The sequence below is a fragment of the Malaya genurostris genome, chromosome 3, assembly GCF_030247185.1.
Source record: "Malaya genurostris strain Urasoe2022 chromosome 3, Malgen_1.1, whole genome shotgun sequence".
Lineage (NCBI taxonomy): Eukaryota > Metazoa > Arthropoda > Insecta > Diptera > Culicidae > Malaya > Malaya genurostris.
The window spans coordinates 148831623-148854031 of record NC_080572.1 but is presented as its reverse complement, the minus strand read 5'-3'; the positions used below and the strand labels follow the sequence as shown (position 1 = coordinate 148854031).

General features: G+C 36.6%; 1 protein-coding gene across 1 annotated transcript in view; it reads left to right on the top strand.

Moving 5' to 3' along the window:
- Positions 1-22409, top strand: part of LOC131434038 (JNK-interacting protein 3) — a 520973-nt gene that overhangs the window by 238891 nt on the left and 259673 nt on the right. The window lies entirely within an intron of this gene.

The window sequence follows — 22409 nt, the reverse complement described above, 5'->3', positions numbered from 1 at the left end:
ACCGTCTCTTAAATCGGCGAAACAAAAAACGTAAAAAAATTTCTAAACTGCGATGGTTTGACCGATTTTCATAAATTTAGATTCAAATGAAATGTCTCGTGGTCCCATACGGAATTCCTGAATTTCATCCGGATCCGACTTTCGGTTCCGGAATTATGAGGGAAAAATGTGTTCAATATTGTACACCGTCACTTAAAATATTTTCGGATGCAACAAACATTTAAATCGTAACTTAGAGTGCGTACTAGAAGAGTTTGTGTGTCATGTTAGTCGGTGGCTGTACGAACCGACTTTGATTATACCGGTTCTCGGGTTCCGGTGCTGGAAATGCATGTAATAGTGAACCCATTTCGTTTTCTTAATTATGACTTACTCAATCAAAGCACTCTTTTATTCTGTATGTTATGCATAAACAATCTCTTGGTTTCTTTCAAAAATCGAAGACAAAAATTTTGAATAGAATACCACAATATTATATACACGAGAAAGGTATCATTACACCACTAGGTGGATTAAAACAGGTTTTAAGTCAGAATCTCGTTGCGCCGTTCTTTCTATTGACACCAATCGTCTCATAGTATTTTTATAACTTTCCGGAAATTTTGTATGATTATTTTTCCACAATAGGCCAATCTTGTACCGACCATTTTGATAGTTCATCGTGGATTGTTTTATCGAGTCTGATCTTTCTTCTTCGATCGATTTTGGGTAGCGTTTTAACTGATTTGACACCAAAATCTTCAGTGGAAAAATATTTCTCTATGACTTTTTCCATTTCTTCTTCTTTCTGTGTTAACATAACGTAATCACCTTCGACAGTATGTCTAGTGTTTCCAAAAACGAACCATCGTAGTTTGGTTCGTATTGCTGTTGATTCATTTGCTTTTCCAATCCGTTTTTCAAACGGAATTAAAAGATGACTATGACTCCAATAAGAATTGTCGGTCGTACGCCCTCATAGATTTTCAATGGAATATCCTTCAAGTATGGATATTCAGTCTGCATTTTTTTAACATCCATTGATTGCTTTGGCAGTTATCGTCCTTACACCCTTAATAGTGAATTCCTTGTTGGATTCGTCATGAATTTTAAGTTGAACTCTGCGGCTCTCCTCCTCATTTCTGGTGACATTTTGTGTCCATTTAAGTGTTAGTGGATCAGACCATCCTTGTAGCTCTAGTTCTCTAGCCGTATTTTCGTTGAGAAACGTGAGTGACAAACCGGCATCCAAAAATGCATACGTATCAATTTTCTTATTCCCGTTGCGCAAAGTTACGGGTACTATTTGGTAGAAAACGTTTTGTTTGGTGTGTTCGTGGTGGTTATTTAATTCCACCTCTTGAATTTCTTCATCCTTTGGTACCTCTTTTTTCGTGTATTTGTTGTGTAGTAACGGGTGATTATTTTTGTTGCCTTCATTTATTCCGCAGCATTTGGTTTTTCTACAGTCTCGCATTCTATGATTCTTAAATACAAGACAGCTCAAACGTAGTCCTGATTTGAAGGCCAGATTGTTTCTTTCTTCTGGTTTCAATACTTTGAATTTGGTGCATTCAGGTAGTTTATGACCACCACCACACATAACGCATTTATCTGCATCCTTGCTTTGATGCATGTTTACATGTATTTTTGATTTTCGCTCTGGTTCTTTATGTGATGCGATCATCAACCTGCTAGTTCTAGCATGAGGCTTTAGCCATTCATTTAGATCCGATAGTGTTTTTATCGGTGTACCATCTTGGTATTGGTCCTCGTGCCATTTTATTTGTAAGCCATATGGTAACTTTCGGACCGTGTCCTCCACAAGTCTGTGGTCTATTAGATACTCTTCTCTGTCTAAGAGTGATACGTTGCAGACGAGATTATCCAATGAATCGGATATCTCTGCTATCGGATTTCGATTATCCTTTTTTATTTTAATCAAATCTGCCAATAATTCTTTATAGACTAGTTCGGGTCTTCCGAAATTTTCCTCTAGTCTCTATTATTTGATCCACACTGTATGGATCCATCATTAGTTGACGCACGCTTTTCTCTGTGTTGTCATACAACACAGTCTGGAGTCTAGTGAGATTCTCCATATTGTTAAACAAGCCCTCTTTTTTGTTTCCAAGAATATTTTCTTGAATTTAGACCATTCCTTGGCCGTGCCTCCATATTTGGGAAAAACTCATAAGCGCTTGTCGTTTCAAATAAACTGTCCAATCGGGCTCTTGTTTCATAGGATAAGTTCCCTTTCAGCGTCTAAACATTTAGGGCATATCTATCTTTTTTCCTCTGATGACGAATATGACAGTTTCACACACTTCAGATGGAACCATCGATCGCATTCGTCACATGCGATCATGGCTTCTTTTTTATCAGCTGCCGTACACAGACAGCAACTGCCATGGGGGTTCGGTCGATATGTCGTGAACATCATGTTTCTAGCTGTGTTTAGTTCACGAGCTTTCCCTTTCGTTGGTAACGAAAGCCTTCCTTTTGTGCTGATAACGTGAGTTCGATCTTCGCGAGTTCTCGTCCTCTCTGGAGGAAACCAATGTTAATAACGAAAGCCTTCGTTTCGTGCTGATATCGTGTTATTGGCGAGAGAGACCAATGTTATTGGGGAGACTCTTTTCTAGAGTCACCAATCTTATTGACCGCAGATTCCTTTCTGCAGCCACTAATATTTTGGGTTCTGTATTGAAGCCTAGTGTAATTGTTTCGCGGCCGGATAGCTCTCGTAGCGGTCTATCCACCTTGAAAATCAATTACACTTCCGCTGCTTTCGGACAAGTAAGGCTGAGCAGAAAAATTTTATTGCTCTAAATGTGGAAATTCCTATATTTGGCCCTAGACTTGCTTGAAGAGCGGCTTATCTCGGCTTGCACACAAAATGATAATTCTATACCTGCTTTATTCAGGCACTACAACCGCTTGAAGAGCGGTTTAGTTTTTTTCATTATTTTCATAATACTTTACAATGTCTAGACCCACTCTTTGGGCCATCGGATAAAATCCCTGATTTGATTTAATTATAAAACTGATATAATTGAGTTATTTAATTGGTCCGTAACAGTCGTTGTGAGTACATTTTGTAAAATTATTGTATTTTGTGAAAAAAAATTGTGACTAAATAATACACAAAATTACAGTTGCCCTGAAGATGCTCCAGGTTTTGGAAAATTAAATTCCGTGCAAGAATTTCCACCCCTTCCTGGAACTTCAAAACCCCCGAAAGTCCCTAAAAATCAATCAGAAAATTTACCAAATACTGGGTTTGTTAAAATCTCTGATATCATGGACTGGATCATAACTGCCCTCTATATTTTAGAAATAAAAGTCTTAAAAGTCTATTAATACTCCAAATACCAAGCCTCAAATAAAGTTCGAACGGTAACTTTGAGCTGTTTTTCAACGAATTTCAATAAATTTTACACCTTCGAATTTTGTGAAGTTCGTAGATTGATTCTAAATCTTTGTAGGAGATGATTGGTAAAGAAAAACCAATGAAAATTTGATTTTTCCCGTTCCAAGTTTTTTTCACGCGCCTAATATGCCCTATCTGCTATCCTATTTTCTTTTCTTTGGCATAAACGTCGCATAAAAAATATTGAATACTTCAACTTTACCGAGTCATAACTTTGTTGTTAGCCAACCGTTAGCCAGCCAAAACTTTTTACAATGATCGTAAATATCTCGAAATTCAAAACGATGTGGCGGAGTTACGAAACCACCACGTTTTCCACGTTAATCCCAATCCACATAGTCAGAACTACCTCAATACTACATTTCATTTCGACACAACGTAGATACATTGTAAACGTTTCCGTTTCCATACATTGTTGCACATTCAGTCTTATGATTTGGTGCATCAGCATTTTACAAATCATAAACTTTAAACATTTTACGAGTTGGACCAACATGACCGAAATTATGCTTGGTACCAATGACGATCCTCTTTGCTTCAACACTTAAATTGCTCACAGCGCATAAGCAAAGTAACGCAATGAAATCAAATACATTAAACCATACGCGCCGCTGGCGTGGATTTTCCGCCTAGCGCGAAGGAAAATAAATAACTTCAATTGTTCTTGCCATCGCCGCGAGCCGAGCGATGTTTAATAAACACTAGCCTTCTCCAATCGTTACATCCAAAACTTCTTTTAAATATGTAATGGTCAAGACTCAAGACTTCTCGGTAAAAATGTACACTCACACTAATTGAAAATGTAAATCGAACAAAACTACAATTCAAAAAATAAATCAGTCAATTGACGGTTGTAAGCTCGAACTTGTCGGTACCATTTTCTAAGTCCGAAACCCTGAACCTGCCACATGGCGACAGTGACAGTGGTCAAAGTAAAGACCCTCGAAAAAAAAGTTAAGTCCTCGGTGAATAGTACTGTTCTGGACTTGAAGTAAATGGATAAGCTTTGGTTTCGTTTGCGGCTGCAGCACGGTTCGGAATTAATTAATGTAGCGTGAAATGTAACTTCTGGTAGCGGATAGTGCGGAAGTGTTTTAGTGTTACATACAAAGTTTAATGAGTGAAGAAACTACTACTACCTAGTGAAATACTTTGCAATAATCTTTTCATTAAACACTCAGTTATACAGTTCCAATGTTAAGCATCTAGCGTTAGAATGTGAAAACAACTTAAATAAGGATTTAGCGAAAACCGAACGCAAAAAGTGACCTTGGCACTGATACCAAGAACAGTGAAAAAAAAATTCCAAAAAAATAAATACAACAAAAACATGGGTTGGTTCTCGTCAGAGGATTCAATGTCGAATATTATATACGCCTCCAACGATGCCCAACCCTGGGCAGCAGTACTTTTGGCAGTTACAGCGGGAGCCTATATCGTAGGCAAAGCCGTATACAGGCTCAATAAGTTGGTCACGGAAAGAGCAGCGGAGCGAGCAGCCAGGAGGATAACAGCAACAGTTTAAAGATAAGTAGCTCATTATCAATAAATTTATTCATAAAAAAAAGAGAGAGAAGATTTTTTTTTTTTCATATACTTTACAAAATCTTGTTTTCCTAAAAAAAAATGCGGTACAATAAAGAGTTAGACGAAGAAATCAACGAAATGGTTGAATACTTCAGAGAAGTAGAGATGCAAGCTAAGAAAATTACTAACACAAAACAATTCGAAAAGCAATTTTTAGAAGCAGAAAGCGATATTAAATTCGCTTTAACAATATTTCCACACCAACCGGAAAAAAACGAACTGTAAGAGTGACTATCAGAATTTAGGCAAAATTTATTATGAATAATCTAATAATTACAAATCATGAATTATACTAAATGGCAAAAATTGATGAATATTTAGCAATATTAAAAACAATAGAAACTAATTTTAGAAAATCCCCAAATAGAACTTATTCGACCCAAACTCTGCAAATAAAACGAAGTGAAGTACAATTCGCACAAAATAGCATCAACGAAAAACTTGCTGAGCTAGAAGATACCCTAGACTCAGACTATTTCAATTTAATCAACCGAGAAGCAAAATTGTTTTCCGGAAAAATTTTCTATTTAATAGACTACCCAAATTTAAAAAGGTAGTAAAAACAATAATAATACAACACAAAGAAGCAAAAAGCAAAATGACTAATATAGAAAATACCATAAAAACGGTGACGGCTTTAATGCCCGAATTCGATGGAAATCCTTTAAACCTGACCAGTGCCATCGATGCACTGGATATCATTAATACAATGGTGACAAACGATAACAAACAATTAGTTATCAGCATCGTATTATCTAAACTCAGAGGCAAAGCGCGAAACGCATTTGCCGCTAAACCCGAAAGCATCGAGCTCATAATAGACAAAATAAAAACCATTGCACCTGCCTCCGTTGGAGCAGTGCAATCTAAACTAAGATTATTCAAACAAAAGTCTGACATAATCACATTTACCAACGAAATTGAAACCCTAGCAACGCAACTAGAAGCTGCATATGTAGCTAAAAAAATTAATGGCGAGGTAGCCAAAGAAATGGCTACCCAAGAAGCAATTAAACGCCCGGCCTGCGAAGAAAAGATACTATTTGCAAAAATGCAAACGAATAAAACGAATATACAGCAAAAAAATAACGGTGAAGGTCGTCAGTTTAAACAACAACCGATACCATTCTTCAATATGCCTTTTCAGCCACGGTTCCGAGCACAGCGTGGTTGGAATAATCAAAACAACCAACAAATGCCTAACCAAGCAAATCAAAGTCAAGACCAAATGAGACCAAATTTTAACCAATGGCATAACCTGCCTCAACAAATGTTCAGTTACGGACAGTTCCCTTATACTCCGTATCAGCAGTTTTATCAACATAACCCATATCAATACCAAAATAACTGGAGAAATAATTCCAACACCAATTTCAGCAACGCACATCCAAACAGAAATGTGATGGTTGCGGAAAACACATCGGAGCTGACGTCTGGTCCCCAAGACGTCGGCCAGCAACGAAGTGCAAATGGGACAATCAAGACAAATCAGAACATGAGAATGGATGTGAACCAGAATGTGGGTCACATTCAAGCTCGGTTAACGAATCAAGCAAGCCAGCAATGAAAATATTCAATTGCGAGATAAGTTATACAAATTTTGTAATTTTAAAATTAGACGTCTGTAACAAACCGGTCACACTAATCGTAGACACAGGTGCCGACATCTCTATATTAAAAGAAAGCGCACTAAAGCCAAATATACTTATTCACATGAATGAGAACTGTATTATAAATGGTGTTACCGAAGGTAAAATGGAAACCGAAGGTAGCACATATGCTAATATTAAACTAAATAATAATTTAATACCACATAAATTCCAAATAGTTAATGATAAGCTACCCATCTTTACAGACGAAATTCTCGGTAGAGACTTTCTAATAAACTACGAATGCAACATATGCCTGAAAACATGGCTAATTACTTTCGAAATAAATAATGAAATCTTCGAAATACCCATTAGAGATAAATTCAAGGAAAAATTTATTATACCACCTAGATGCCAAGTAATTAAAGAAATAAAATTAAGAAATATCACTGAAGATAGTGTTATCCTATCCGGTGAAATAAAGCCAGCAGTGAACTACTCAAACGCGCTTATCACTCCTGGTGCCCAATATGTAAATATTATGAATACTAGCGATAGTTTCGTACAGATTCCTTTTAATGATTTAATAGAAAAAATCAAAATAATCCCAGCTAGCAACTACGAGGCAGCCGGAAACGAAAATAAAAACTCTAAACAAAAAATTAATCAACGAATACTAGATTTACAAAATCAGATTAATATTAAAAATATACCAATCAAAGTTAAAGGTAAATTAATAGATATAACGACATTTTCGCACTCAAGGATGATCCGTTAAGTGCAAACAATTTCTACAAACAAGAAATTAATCTAGAAAATAAATCACCAGTTTACATAAAAAATTACCGAACACCCGAAATCCATAAAGGAGAAATAAATAATCAAATTAATAAGATGCTTGATGAAAATATTATCCAACCTTCCGTATCCCCGTATAACTCTCCCCTTTTACTAGTACCGATAAAATCAACTACTGAAAATAAAAAATGGCGATTAGTCATTGATTTTCGCCAATTGAACAAAAAAATTATTGCAGATAAATTTCCATTACCAAGAATCGATGAGATACTTGATAATTTAGGTCGAGCAAAGTATTTTACGACACTCAACCTGATGGCAGGATTTCATCAGATCGAATTAGAAGAAAACTCAAAAAAATATACAGCATTCTCGAGTTCAACAGGCCACTATGAATTTAATAGATTACCTTTCGGACTAAACATTTCACATGACATCATCGTGGTGGGTTGTTCAATCAACCACCACTTGAAAAATCTAGAGATGGTTTTCCAACAACTCAGGAAATATAATTTAAAACTAAATCCAGCAAAATGTAATTTCTTCGGAAATGACGTCACATACTTGGGTCATCACATTTCGGAAAAAGGAATTTTGCCAGATCCATCAAAATTCTCAACAATAAAAAACTATCCCACCCCAACAAATGCAGATGAAGTTAGGCGATTTGTAGCCTTTTGTAACTACTATCGTCGCTTTATCGAAAATTTTGCCAAAATAGCACACCCATTAAACAAACTACTTAGAAAAAATACAAAATTTGATTGGTCGCTCGAATGCGAACAATCCTTTCAAACACTTAAAAATCTACTTTTAACGCCAACAATTTTACAATTCCCTGACTTCAACAAGAAATTTATTGTAATCACATATGCTTCCAAAATGGCTTGCGGTGCAGTTTTTGCTCAGACACACGACAATATTGATTTGCCAATAGCGTACGCAAGTAGATCGTTCACCAGAGGCGAATCAAATAAGTCGACAATCGAACAAGAGCTGACAGCAATCCATTGGGCCATCACGCATTTTAGACCATATTTATACGGAAGAAAATTTCTTGTCAAGACAGACCACAGACCATTGGTTTATCTGTTTTCGATGAAAAATTCTTCTTCAAAATTAACAAGAATGCGTTTAGACCTCGAAGAATTCGACTTCGAAGTAGAATACGTACAAGGTAAATTAAATGTAGGAGCGGACGCGCTCTCTAGGATTAAAATTAACAGAGACATGTTAAGTAATATGTCTATTTTAAAGGTTCAAACTAGAGCCGATACAAGGAAACAAAATGATAAAAATATTATACAGCAAGAGAACAACCTTCTTGATTCTCTACATACCGAGCCTGATCAACTCAAAGTATTTGAATCAATCAATATAAATGAAGTGCATACTATGCCAAAACTAAGTATTGAAAAATTGTCAACAAATAATTTAAATGGCCTTAAAATATCAATCAAAAACAAAAATTACAAAAAGTATTTGACTCTAGCGTCATTCACCCGTTTTATACTCACAAATATTAATGAAACTCTCGAGAGAATTTTAAACATTATTGAAGAAAAAGCTAATAAATTGAATATTGGAAAAATTGCTCTAGCGCTTTCGAATACAATTTTCAATTTTATTAGTATTAATGCTTTTAAGTTAGCAAGTAATAAATATTTGAAATCACTTCAAATAATACTCTATCAACCGCAACGTGAGATAGATGATAAAAACCTAATTAACAGAATTATCCAAGAAACCCATGATTCTGCAATTGGCGGACACATCGGAATTAACAGACTCTATCGGAAACTTAAGTGTCATTATATATGGCCAGATATGAAAAAATCCATTGCAAATTATATACATAATTGTATAAAATGCAAAGAAAATAAACACACCTTTAGAACAACAGAAAACTTTATTCAAACACCAACACCACAAAAAGCCTTTTCTACAATAGCTATGGACACAATAGGACCATTTACAAAATCAAATTCAGGAAATAGATGCGCGCTAACAATTCAATGCGACTTATCTAATGTCGTTTTCGCTTGAAGCCAAAACTAACCCAGTTTCAACCCTAAGTGCTGTCAAACTGTTTGTTTGAAGCCAGTTTCGCACCTAGTTTCATCGTCACTGAACTGAAAATCGGGTTGGGTTCGAAACTGAAAATTTTCTCGGTTTCAACCCATACATACAAGAAATTTGCATTGCTGTCGTATCGGTTAAACGTCAAGATTGTTGAACCATTACTGAATCCATAGCAACACAACATAAAGTATTTGTTTGCGAAAATTTCTGGAAAGCAAAGTATGGATCTGGTTAAACATTACGATTTGGCGACGGATGTGGCAGGAAATATAATGGAGGAGGGTGATTTTGTTTTTTTGAAGCATTCAACAAGTAAGTAAATTAATGATTTATTGATGAAATAACTTCAGTTGATACATTTCCAGCGGGTGAGTTAAGTAAACACCATTTCGGAACAGTTGCGGCTGCATATGGTCTGGCAAAAGTATACGATGATAGAACTGGTAAGAACTATTTATAATTACCTGAAAGGTACTTATCCGTTAGCAAAGCGCACGAAAATAATTTGCCTCGTTTGGGAAACATGCATCAAAACGGTACAGAGAATTTACAGTCATACATTTTATTGCACCCGACTATTGGATAAGTACCCGTTGAAATATAGCAGTATTCATAACACCAAAACGTGAAAACTAAACTAGATTTGTTTCCAGACTCATCATTGGAACATACAACCGATGTATCCCACGAGTTTAATTCTGGTGCAAGCTCGGCTGCAGTTTTTCCGATTCATCCGGCGTCTTCATCGAACGACGTGCGGAAAAACATTCGTATTTGGAGTAAAAATGAAACAAAGCTCTTACTAGAGTTGTATGAGGAACGTCTGCCGAACATAGGGCCACTCAAAAAATTTCGGAACAAACATTCTATGTGGGAGAATATTGCGCAAACTATGTCATCTACATTCAACCTCATTTTTACGTCTGCTCAAGTCGAAAACCGTTATAAAACTGTTTTGAAACAAACCAAAAAGGCAAAACTGAGCAATACCATTTCGGGAAATGTATTATCTCAGACAGGGTATGAGCAAGAGATGGCAAAAATTGCTGCTATCGATGATTCCGTAGACCCTTTCTGGTTAACGCAAAATGAAATGCATCATGCTAACCTTCCAAACGAATGCCGAAAACATAAATCCGAGTCTTTAAAACGAATGCCGAAAACAAAAGCTCCCAAGCAAACTTGGGTAGAAGTATTTAAAGAGCTTTGTGCAAAACGAGAATTACGGCGGGAGGAACGCGAAAAAGAGAAGAGAGATAGAGAAGATCAATGTCAGAAAAGACATGCAGAAAAAATGGAAATCTTGCGAGAATTGGTAAAAGCTGTTCAGAACAACTCTAACGCATGATGAGTGTTTCTTAATATTTGAACGACGTGAATGAATTTAAAGCTTTGTCGTAAACGAATCATGATTATTATATAGAGTATAAAAAAAACAATACATCTTAATAAAACAGAAAGAGTATGCTCTAGAATAACGATTTATTAATTTAAATTTATGTTATTATGTTCACAATTTCGCTTCTCTTCGCCTCTCCCAACAACTTCAACGCAGTTGATCTTTGGGAGTTTTCGTCATCGTATTGGCGCACTACTGGGAGGTTCTCATTCATATCTATGGCTATCCGTTCCGGTAATGAATCGTCCATATCGATGCATATATTATGCAGTACACAGCATGCCAGCACAAACTTGCTTGCTCGTTCAGTATCAAAAAAGTCAAGTCTGATTAGCTGTCTAAATCGTTGCTTAAGCAAAGCAAATGCATTCTCTATTTTGACTCGTGTTTGGCTATGCTTGATATTGTATCTTCTACGCCTTGGAGACAAGGTTCCGTAATCTTTGTAGGGTGTGAGCAGATATTCTCGTAAAAGGTATGCTGCGTCCCTCAGAACATGAAACTTGCCTTCACACAGTACTGGTAATTCTTTACTAATGGGTGATATAGAGAATATTCTGGCATCGTGAACTTTGCTTGGTGCTCCTATGCAAACATCCATGAAGCGTTTGTTTGAATCGCAAATGCCTTGAAGCGTTATAGATAATAAATCATGGCGGTTTACGTATGTAGACCTAATCTTGTTAGCTGGTTGTCGAATATAGATGTAACATCCATCAATACAACCCAACACGTTTATAAATCCAGATATCTGGAAAGAAATGTTTAGTTTTATCAAACGGAAGATTATTTTTAGATCAAACGAAGTTATGGAGACTGCATTTCGTTGATTGTAGGTCAAACTGTCCATAAAATTATGTGTTTACGCTGTTAATGATACGACTTTTGGTACAATACCTGTTGAAAGCTTCTGACGAGTTTTTCTTTCTCTTGACGTGTTTCAGGAAAATGTATGAGATTTTTGGCTACATCAACGAAAAAATCAAGAATCAAATTTAAATGTTTATAAAAACTCGACTCCGATTGCCCGAACAGGTTACAAACTTCACGGTATGAATCCTTATTTGCAGAAAACCTAATTTTGGGAATGATTCTAGTTATTGTTTGATATATGCATTTATTTTGTTTAAACTTACCACAAAAAGGATAGCATTTGTATTTTAGCAGGAATTTCTTTTATTCCGCCCATAGATTTTGTCTTGAAAAAAGTGGAATTTTCATATTTTTCAACAATCATATTGGCTGTAGATTTGCTTATACGAAAGTTTTGACAAAACTATAAAAAGAAAGAGCTAACATATATTTTCAATAAAAACTGTTGTATAGTAAGTCTGCTAATAGTAGAATGCTTTATTATTAAATAGAGAGATCCTGCCAATTCAAATTCTACTATTTTTGTATATGAATAGGCTGGTACTTACAGCTTCTTCACAATATTTTTCAACGACTTCCTCGTAAAAATTCGATAGCCGAATTTTCTTCCGTCCTAAATCGGTTTTTGCATAAACGAGACATAATTCCTCAAATTCGTCTGAAGACTCCTCCGAGCTACTGGAGTTACTCTCAGAACTTGACAATAAAGTTGTAATCACGTTTGTTATCATGTCGCTCCTTTTTCTATTCATTTTAAAATTGATTAAGAAACGCAGAACTACCCTCTAAAGAATGGAGAGGTTGGAATAGTCTTTCAACGTTTTGCGAAAAAAAAAACAGAAACAGTTTTGACAGTTCACCAATACCAACGAAACAGAAGATGAACGCAACGCTGCCAGAAAAAGTGTTTGCTTGAGAAAACTAACCCGGTTTCGAAACTGAGTTTTCAAGCGAAAACGACATAAATATACCATCGTGCAACCAATTCCAGACAAGCGAGCAGAAACAATAGCAAAAGCTTTTGTCGAACACTGCATTCTAGTATACGGAACCCCGTCTATTATACGAACAGATCAAGGAACCGAATATAAAAATGAAGTCTTCCACAACATTAGCGATTTACTCAAGTTCACTCAAAAATTTTCAACACCGTATCACCCTCAAACTATTGGAAGTCTAGAGAGAAACCATCGATGTCTGAATGAGTACGTAAGACAGTTCGTCAACGAATCACATACTGATTGGGATGACTGGCTGCCTTACTACGCATTTTGCTACAATACGACTCCTCACACCGACTTCCCATATACACCTTTTGAACTGATTTTTGGTAGAACAGCATCAGTACCAAACGAATTGAAAAATCCAGAATTCATAGAATCGATATATAATTACGACGAATACTACTTGGAATTGAAATACAAATTAAAAGCTGCATCGTTGAAAGCAAACCAACTCATAGACAAAATCAAAACTAAACGAAGCGCAAATCAAGGAAATAAATCGAAACCCTCTTCCATTCAGATAAACGATAAGGTAATGTTAGAAAATCACAATAGAACAAAATTAGACAAAATTTAAAAAGGCCCTTACATAGTAAAAAATATAGACCACCCAAATGCAATAGTAGAAAACCTAGAAACAAAGCAAACTCATACAGTCCACAAAAATCAAATTGTTAAATTGTAATCATATACAATAATATTACCACATGCTATACAAAAATTAATTACAACTCTATGGAAAACACGAAATTTTACTCAAGAACAAATTTTTAAAACTATTATATTTTATATCATATTATATACCATATAATCATACAGTTACTTACATCATTACCATAGCATAATCAAATTATATAAAAATATCGCTATACAACTATATAATTATTATTTTAGAACACTATTTTATGGCTATATCTTCGTCACATTTAAAATTATTTTATTGTTACTTCTTTACATGAGATTATATCACACAAATTACACTATTTACCATTATACGACAATATAAAAGCAAAATCAAATCCAGGTATCACAGAAAAGAATTAAAATATTGTAAAACACATTACACTCTACACAATATTGTAAGAGATTTCTTGAGACCAGACCTTAATTTTTATCACACGAAAATGACTCCGTGAACTTCATCATTTTTTTTACGGGGAAGATTAACGTTTTTCACGTTAATCCCAATCCACATAGTCAGAACGACCTCAATACTACATTTCATTTCGACACAATGTAGATACATTGTGAACGTTTCCGTTTCCATACATTGTAGCACATTCAGTCTTATGATTTGGTGCATCAGCATTTTACAAATCATAAACTTTAAACATTTTACGAGTTGGACCAACATGACCGAAATTATGCTTGGTACCAATGACGATCCTCTTTGCTTCAACACTTAAATTGCTTACAGCGCATAAGCAAAGTAACGCAATGAAATCAAACACATTAAACCATACGCGTTGCTGGCGTGGATTTTCCGCCTAGCGCGAAGGAAAATAAATAACTTCAATTGTTCTTGCCATCGCCGCGAGCCGAACGATGTTTAATAAACACTAGCCTTCTCCAATCGTTACATCCAAAACTTCTTTTAAATATGTAATGGTCAAGACTCAAGACTTCTCGGTAAAAATGTACACTCACACTAATTGAAAATGTAAATCGAACAAAACTACAATTCAAAAAATAAATCAGTCAATTGACGGTTGTAAGCTCGAACCCGTCGGTACCATTTTCTAAGTCCGAAACCCTTAACCTGCCACAACGATGACCTATATATTTTTACACATCATTCGATTGCTAGTGATACCAGCTGCAATTTTTGCTCAACTACCATTCCTGCACAATCAAAAGAAAACATTAAAAAATCGATGAATTCATAAATATATATGAATTTTTCATTTTTTTTTCACATGTTTGTATATAACTCAAAAATTACAGCGATGACATGTACATTTTCTTTATTCAAAATATTGCAATCATAACCAAAAACAATGTATTGATGATCAAAATTTTTAATCCGTTCAAAGAATCTCAAGAAATTTTGTACAAATACGGAGAATTTATATTATTGTGAAAATTTATCCAAAAAAAAAAAACAAATCAAACCGTTGAAATTTTAAGACATATATTTTATTATAAATTTTAGTTGGAAATCTATTATGAACAAAATTTACAAAAAAACTGAAACTTGGACTTCACTGAAAATCTTAAAAATTTTGGTAAATATACCTAAACTCAAAAAATAATTATGTTTTTGTATTGGACAAAAGCTCTAAACAATTTTTATGCACAACGGAATTGATAACTACTAAAATTAGGTTTTTTTGTTGTAGGTTTTCCGTAAAATCTCAAAAAATCGGTAGAAGATCGGAAATTATATATTATACATATATTGCGTTCCAACGTTTCTGCAAATCAAAGTAAAAATATTGGAATCCGTGTTGATTTCATCTGTTTCAAAGAGACGTAGAATTTGTTTTTTATTATTAAAATAAATTTTGTGACAACACAATAATTTTGAATTATTTCAATGGTCTTGTACAATAAAAAATAGAACATAAAATTATATGAATTCCATTTACTAACCCATGGCAAAAGAAACCAACTATAATTAAAAAAAATATTGCTTGATTTTTGTTCTACAAACAATTAAGAACAAAAACATATATCTTCAATTTTCCGCTATCCTAAACTACATCAATTATAATCGATAGAATATTAAAATTTAAATATCACAAACTTAGAATTATTTCGGAATGTATAGAATTCGAAAATTATTTGAATTTTTTATTAGTAAACAATTCAGAAAAAGTAGAATTCCGAATTTAGCACAAAAAATCACACGAAATTAAGTAAAACCTGTTTTTATCCACCTCGTGGTGTAATGATGCCTTTCTCATATCTCTCTTATTCTCATATAAAAAATGTATTCTTCAAACAGTTTTGTTTGATTTTTTAAAAACATGAAGCTAGTGCAAGTGTAACCTACAAAATGAAACAGTTCTCAAATCGGTTAGGCCATCTTTCTCTGTGAAGTGAGTTCAACTATTTCAGGTACTTATGAAACTGGAATCGTCCCGAATATTGGCTTTGCAGCAGCCTTTGCGATTAGCACCAACCAACCATCTATTTGCAGCTTACAATCGTCTTCGTCTCGATCGCAGCTTACATCCTCTTCGTTTGAATGCTATTCACTGAATGAAACCCTACACATATGCTATCAGAACTAATTGGCTGAAGTGGCATGTTCCCCTAGTTATTTGGAGATTTGTGCCTTGCGTAGCTTCTCATCAACTTCCTGATGGGAAGGGAAGGATAAAAGGAAAATGGAAGGGAATTCGGTGAGGTGGGGAAATAGCACAAAACATAAAGAAATAAATCGTCCTGCATCCCGGAAAGGATGCTGAACGATCTGCAGGTGTCAAAATGCACGGTTGATAAAATCTCAAACCACCGTTAGGCCTTAGAGATTTTACAAAAGCGACACCATTCTGCATTCCCAGAAGAATGCAGAACGATTTCTTCCCGAATATGCACTTGAATTAATTTGACACTTCAGAAGACAAAAATACCTTATTTTCATATATAGCTAAATAATGACTTACATGATACGAGTATTTTTTAATGAAAAAACCCAATGTTCGAACATATTTAAAAAAAAAATATCTCCTCCGCCTTTGTGATAAATATGCTCGAAAATATTTTCTGTCTAATACAAGAAACCGATTTTTTTCGTTTGGCTCAATGTTAGATATAGCTGTTTAAAAATAACCTGTTTTTGAACTAGTTAGCTCATAACTTCGGTTCAGAAAACGCTACCTGAATGCACCAGCCATAATTTTTTTTAGCAAACTTCAAAAGATGTACAAAGATACCTAAAAGGCTGTCAATTAAAGATGTCACGCATTTTGAGCTAAAATGATTCTTGATTTATGTAAGTTCAATCATTGGATGATTCGATCATCTTTGATCTTGGTGGAGGAAAACCACATATGATCAAGATAAGACATGACATGATCTACGTCTGAAATCGTTGATCCCCCGCTGAGGGGTGTGAAAATTAGTAACAGCAATCCTACAGGAATTTATAACTAAGGATAACGCGTGTCAAGGAGGCTTTTCCAAAATCATGGAACATTGTCAATTTAGCATCTTTGGGAAATGCTCTTTTAACACTCCTTATCAACAGAGTTGGGGAAAATACCGGTTTCGATACGGCACGGTTTACGTAGTTTCAACATACTTACTCTCTTATTCTTTCAGTCGTACACCACGCGGGTCTCTGCTGTATACAGGAGGCGTCTCCATTCAACTCGATTCATGGCTGTTCGCCGCCAGCCTCGATAGCTGCGAAGGGTCCGCAGGTCGTCTTCAATTTGATCGATCCATCTTTCCCGCTGCGCGCCTCTTCTTATGCCGGTCGGATCATTATCGAGGATCATTTTAACCGGGTTGTTCTCTGACATTCTAACAACATGCCAGGCTCACCGAAACCACCCGACCTTGGCCGTTTGCACAAGGGTTGGTCCTCCCAGCAACTGATTCAGTTCATGGTTCATTCGCCTTCTCCACGTACCGTCTTCCATCCGCACCACCTTTCGTTCAAAAACACCTAGTGCCCGTTGATTCTACGCAAGCATTGTCCAAGGCTCGTGCCTGTAGAGGATAACCGGTCTAATCAGCGTTTTGTAGACTTCGTACGAAGGTGAATTTTATCCGATCGAAGCGTCCTGCGCAGTCCAAAGTAAGCACGATTTCCTGACAACATGCGTCTCTGAATTTCTCTGCTTGTGTCATTATCAGCAGTCACCAGTAAGCCCAAGTACACGAACTCGTCGACCATTTCGATACCATCACCGCCAATCAGAACTCGTAATGGGTGGTTGACATTATCTTCTCTCAAGCCCCTACCTTTCATGTACCTTGTGTTTGACACATTGATGTCTAGTCCGATCCGCTTGGCCTCAGCTTCTAGTCCGACGTACGTATCTTCCATCTTCTCAAAGTTGTGTGGTATGTCAATATCATCAGCGAAACCAAGTAGCTGGACGAACTTTCTGAAAATCGTGTCACTCGTGTTTATCCTCGCTCTTCTTATCACACCCTCCAAAGCAATGTTGAATAGTAGACACGAAAGGCCATCACCTTGCCGCAGCCCTCTGCGAGTTTCGAAGGGACTCGAGTTTATTCCCGATACCTAAACAATGCACATCACTCGATCCATCGTAGCCTTGACCAGTCGTATCAGTTTGTCCGGGAATCCGCAGTCGTGCATGATTTTCCATAGCTGTTCTCGATCGATTGTGTCGTAGACTGATTTGAAATCGACGAATAAGTGATGTGTGGGCGCATTGTATTCGCGGCACTTTTGCAACACCTGGCGGATGTCGAACACTTGGTCCGTGGAGCGCGTTCGCCCATAAATTCTACATGATTTTGTCCCTCGAATTCGTTTGCAATCGGTGAAAGTCGACGGCATAAGATTTGGGAGAGTACCTTGTAGGCGTCGTTCAGCAGAGTTATCACGCGTTAATTGCAGCAATCCAGCTTACCGTCCTTTTTGTAGATGGGACACACGATTCTTTCCATCCATTCCTCCGGTAAAATCTCGTCCTCCCAGATCTTGGTAACGACCCAGTGCAGTGCTTTCACTAGTGCATTACCACCATGTTTTAGTAGCTCGCTTGGCAATTGGTCAACGCCAGCGGTCTTATTATTTTTCAACCGGCTTACCTCCTCCTCGATTTCTTGGGGGTCTGGAACCGTCAGTCTATTGTCCTCCGCACGCGTTCCCAATTTCGTTACCGCGCCGCTTTTTTCGTATTCCGCCACATCGCCATTAAAGTGCTCGTCAAAATACTGCCGCCACCTCTCGATCACCTCACAGTCGTTCGTGAGAAGATCCCCGTTGGTGTCCTTGCACATATCGGCCTGTGGCACATGGCCTCTGCGCGAACGGTTCACCTTCTCGTAGAACTTCCTTAGGTCATTAGCACGGAACAGCTGTTCCATCGCTTCGTGGTCTCGGTCTTCCTGTTGGCGTTTTTTTCTACGGGATACCGAGTTTAGTCTGTTCCTCGCCTGTCTGTATCGCTCCTCGTTTGCTTTCGTCCGGTGTTACAGCTTGCTCGCCTAAGCTTCATTCTTCTCGGCCACTAACTGTTCACATTCGTTGTCAAACCAGTCGTTCCTTACGTTCGGAGCCGGCGTACCTAGCGTTGCTGATGCAGTGCTACCTATAGCAGAACGGATGTCTCTCCAGCCATCTTGAAGAGTAGCTGCACCAAGCTGCTCTTCCGTTGGTAGTGCCGCTGCCAACTACTGCGCGTAATCTTGGGCTACTCCAGCATCCCGGAGCCGCGCGATGTTAAACCGCGACGTTCGGCTTCGACGTTTGGTAGCCACCGTCGAAAGTTTTGAGCGCATGCATACAGCAACCAAGTAGATGTCCGAATCTATATTCGTACTGCGGTAGGTGCGAACATTGTTGATGCACTATGTTGATTAAACTAAAAAAAACTTGTTTTAATCCACCTAGTGGTGTAATGATTTCTCATATTACCAATATTTTCATAAATATCACCAGAAGATTTTGTGAAGAATTTTTTTTTCAATTTCGAATAAAATAAAAAACTTTCTTTGGTTATAAACTAACATAACCTTTTCAAATTGCAAACAGTTATGTCAAGTTGATAAGAATTTTTCTTTATTTTGCATCGTCGCACTAAATGATTAAACACACTTTACCCTATAGTTCTGAAACCCGAAATCGGACCCGGATGAAATTAAACAGCAACCTATGAGACTGTAGGAACTTTCATTTGAGCCTGTATGTAGAAATCGATCAAATCATCTCTGTGAAAATTGAGTGAGTCTCGTTTTAAGCTTTTTGACTACTACTTCTGGTACTTCTGGAATCAGGAACTTGGAACCAGTATAACCAAAGTCGGTTCGTTTAGTAAGTAACTAATATAGCCTACAAATTGAATCAGTTTTAAGTCAAATCTAGAAAAATTCTACTTTACTTTTACTTATTTCAATAGCAACACTTAGAACACTTAGCCTTTCGGGTCAAATTTTCAAGTGATTGTATAAACTTTCTTTATGAGAAAGGCAATAAGTGCACTTTTATTGAAAAGCATCTTTATCATGATATTGTAATAACGCTAACAAGTAGGTACAAATTGAATAAAAGGATTAGAAATTTACATATTTTTCACCTGAAAAATATAAATTTCAATGTGGCAACCCTGCACGCTATACAAAATTGAACAAAGCACGCCGTGAATGGAGCAAAGCCGCACGTACCGTCGCGTACCAGTTTTACATCGTCATTTTTTTTCGATTGTATAGGTTTTGACATTGTTGTCGTTCACCTCTTCGGGGCAGAAAAGTTTTCTGACCCTATGTGCGGAGTTGGGAATCGAACCCAGGTGGGCAGCATGAAAGGCATCGACTTACCCATCACGCTATACCCGTTCCCCTGCATCATCATTTTGAATTTGAATGTTTTGAGTCTCATCGCCCTATAATTTCGTAACCGGAAGTTGGATCAGGATGAAATTTCACAGTATATTTAAAGACAATGAGAGCTTTAATTTGAATCATAAACCCTGAATAACGGCTTAAGCGTTGCTGAGAAATCGACAGGAGTTACGTTTTTGGAGATTTTCTTTACTTTTACCGGTGCTTTCGGAAGCGGAAACCGGGGACTAGTAGTTCCAAAGTAGTTGTATATAATCACTAACTAATAAGATCCGTCAACTAGATCAATTTAGCAGTAAGTTTTATAAAAATGTGCACCTCGTTTCGCAATCGCTTGTGAAAAAATACTCATGAAATTGAAAATTATCACCAATCACACTGTAATACCGGAACCGGAAGTCGGATCTGGATCAACTTTTCGAGGACTTTTCAAATAATTTCAAGACCTTTAATTTGATAATTTCAAGACCTTTAATTTGATCAAGAAATTTCCGAAAAAATTGATTGCATATTTTTTCATAAATTTTCACATATTTCCTTGTAATTCCGGAACCGGAAGTGGGATCCAAATAAAACGCAGGAAAATTGTATAAGGCTATAAGACCTTGTGGTCCCATACGGAATTCCTGAATTTCATCCGGATCCGACTTCCGGTTTCGGAGTTATAGGGTAAAGTGTGTTACATATTGTACACCGTCACTTAAAATATTTTCGGATGCAACAAACATTTAAAGCGTAATTTAGAGTGCGTACTAGAAGAGTTTATGTGTCATGTTAGTTGTTGGCTGTACGAACCGACTTTGATTATACCGGTTCTCGGGTTCCGGTACCGGAAGTGCATATAATAGTGAACCCATTTCGTTTTCTTAAGGATGGCCTACGCAATCAAAGCACGGTTTTTATTCTGTATGTTATGCATAAACAATCTCTTCATTTCTTTCAAAAATCGAAGACAAAAATTTTGAATAGAACGCCACAATATAGGGTGATTTTTTAAGAGCTTGAGAACTTTTTTAAACAATAAAACGCATAAAATTTGCAAAATCTCATCGGTTCTTTATTTTAAACGTTAGATTGGTACATGACATTTACTTTTTGAAGATAATTTCATTTAAATGTTGACCGCGGCTGCGTCTTAGGTGGTCCATTCGGAAAGTCCAATTTTGGGCAACTTTTTCGAGCATTTCGGCCGGAATAGCCCGAATTTCTTCGGAAATGTTGTCTTCCAAAGCTGGAATAGTTACTGGCTTATTTCTGTAGACTTTAGACTTGACGTAGCCCCACGAAAAATAGTCTAAAGGCGTCAAATCGCATGATCTTGGTGGCCAACTTACCGGTCCATTTCTTGAGATGAATTGTTCTCCGAAGTTTTCCCTCAAAATGGCCATAGAATCGCGAGCTGTGTGGCATGTAGCGCCATCTTGTTGAAACCACATGTCAACCAAGTTCAGTTCTTCCATTTTTGGCAACAAAAAGTTTGTTAGCATCGAACGATAGCGATCGCCATTCACTGTAACGTTGCGTCCAACAGCATCTTTGAAAAAATACGGTCCAATGATTCCACCAGCGTACAAACCACACCAAACAGTGCATTTTTCGGGATGCATGGGCAGTTCTTGAACGGCTTCTGGTTGCTCTTCACTCCAAATGCGGCAATTTTGCTTATTTACGTAGCCATTCAACCAGAAATGAGCCTCATCGCTGAACAAAATTTGTCGATAAAAAAGCGGACTTTCCGAATGGACCACCTAAGACGCAGCCGCGGTCAACATTTAAATGAAATTATCTTCAAAAAGTAAATGTCATGTACCAATCTAACGTTTAAAATAAAGAACCGATGAGATTTTGCAAATTTTATGCGTTTTATTGTTTAAAAAAGTTCTCAAGCTCTTAAAAAATCACCCTGTATTATACACACTAGAAAGGCATCATTACACCTCTAGGTGGATTAAAACAGATTTTTCTTATCATTATAATGATTGATAATCACAGCATATATGTTAATATTATTTGCTAGTTTTATTGATATTACTCCGCCAACATGGTTTTGCTGAATGAATTTTTAATACATCAAGAAGCAAAACAAACTTTTTGAATTTTTTTATTCTTTGTGTGGTTATTATCAACATCTGCTTACTACCTATCATTAGATTTCCGAAAGTTAAAAAATCCAT